The sequence below is a fragment of the Piliocolobus tephrosceles genome, chromosome 5 (genome assembly GCF_002776525.5).
Source record: "Piliocolobus tephrosceles isolate RC106 chromosome 5, ASM277652v3, whole genome shotgun sequence".
Lineage (NCBI taxonomy): Eukaryota > Metazoa > Chordata > Mammalia > Primates > Cercopithecidae > Piliocolobus > Piliocolobus tephrosceles.
In genome coordinates, this window is record NC_045438.1 from 114,223,320 (window position 1) to 114,225,373 (window position 2,054).

Consider the following 2,054-nt stretch of genomic DNA (forward strand, 5'->3'; position numbering starts at 1 on the left):
TTTTTTATTTTTGGTAGAGACAGGGTTTCTCCATGTTGGTCAGGCTGGTCTCAAACTCCCGACCTCAGGTGATCCACCCGCCTCAGCCTCCGAAATGCTGGGATTACAGGCATGAGCCTCCAGGCCCGGCCTGGATTCAATTCTTAAACTCTATTGTTAACTGATTCTACATTAAATCAACACACAATTGATTAAGTCTAAATCCTTAGTGGTTTAAGGGTTAATTTTTAAAATAAAAATTACAAGTATATATGCTAACATTTTGATATCTCCTTTTAAATATTCAAAGATATTTAAACCATTTAAATTCTTAACTCTGTACTACTTTTCTCATAAATCAAAATAAGGACATACTATCCACAAAAAACAGCAATTTTTTTGTGTTCTTAACATGATTCATGTCACTGACTTTTGCATAACTAATAAGTGTGTTATGTGGCATAAATCAGAAGGGTTATACACCAGGAAGAAGGCATATTCAACGCCAATTGCTATGTAAAGCATTTGGAAATCCTGGAAGTAAACATATTTTATTACCCAACTTTTACTCGGAGAAGAAAGTTTTCATACATAAATTTTTCAGTTGAAGAGCTGGCTTTCCCTTATTGTGGAAGACATAAATACTGCTGCATTTTTAGCGATAATGAAATTTGAATTTAGCCAAGTTGCTTTATTTACATACTGCCTTTGTGTTAATAATTTAACATAAACTATGGTATAATTTAGGGACTAAAAATATCATTCTTGTGTGCTCACAGTAAGTTTTACACTATAATAAGCACATTTTGAAGGTTAATTTTGATGAAATTAATATTCTGAGGGGATTTATAATTGTATACAGCAGGCAAAAATATTTGGGATTTTCACCCAAAAGTGAATAAAATATGTATAGCAGAATCGACTTAATTTTATTTTTATATTACAATATCTTTAATTTCCGGTTATTTAGTTTTCTGGTTCCAAATTTATAGGAATCAGTATGCATACAAAAGGAACCTGAGACTCCTGATCAAGAGAAAGTATTCAAACTGAAAGAAAGATGAATCATTGGAAAAAGCTTCAACTATTTTCTAGTTTATTTATTTTCATTATTAGTAGTATTTTTTTGAGACAGAGCTTTGCTCTGTCCCCCAGGCTGGAGGGCAGTGGTGCCATTTCAGCTCATTGCAACCTCGGTTTCTCAGGATCAAGTGATTCTCACACCTCAGCCTACCCTGAGTAGCTGGGATTACAGGCACACACCACCATGCCTGGTTAACTTTTAGTAGAGACATGGTTTTGCCATGTTGGCCAGACTGGTTTTAAACTCCTGGCCTCAGGTGATACCCCTGCCTCCGCCTCCCGAGGTGCTGAGATTACAAGCGTGAGCCACCATGCTCAGCCAAGCTTCAACTATTTTCTAGTTTTGTTTTTCCTTAATTGACATCTTAGATGTCTTCTTGTTTCAGCGTGACTATCAAATGTATTCTACACACTTTTTGAAGTCACAAAATAAGGATACTCTAAGGAACATAGATTGTTCTGATTGTGGATATTTATTTCACACTATGATATGTTTACCCAACGGAAATAACACCGTATCCCTGTTCTGTGTTAAATATACCCGGAATGGGAATGAGTAATTGTAAATCATCCTGAAAGTGTTTTATTGTCTTCTAGTAAAACCACTTCTTATTTTGTACATATTTTTATAAAAGGGACTCCTTGAGTACTGAGTCTAGACTTGCTTTAATATCCTAAAAGCACTAACATTCACACCCTTCCCTGAAGCATTTTGAAATTAAAAACTAGTTCTACACGTGAAAAAAATAATAAAGATCTAATTTTATTTCTTTTTAAATCATGAATTTTGGATAACTGCAGCTAGGTCATTTAATACAATCTTACCAGAAAATGGGCTCACTGCCTGACAAGCATAGAAGCCAATACGATGGCACTGGCTTTTGAGAAAAGAAAGGCTTTATTGTAAGGCCAGCCGGCAAGGAGACAAGAGACACAGCTCAAATCTGTCTACCCAATTTGGGGTCTGGGGCAAGTTTTAAAGGGTCAGAGCA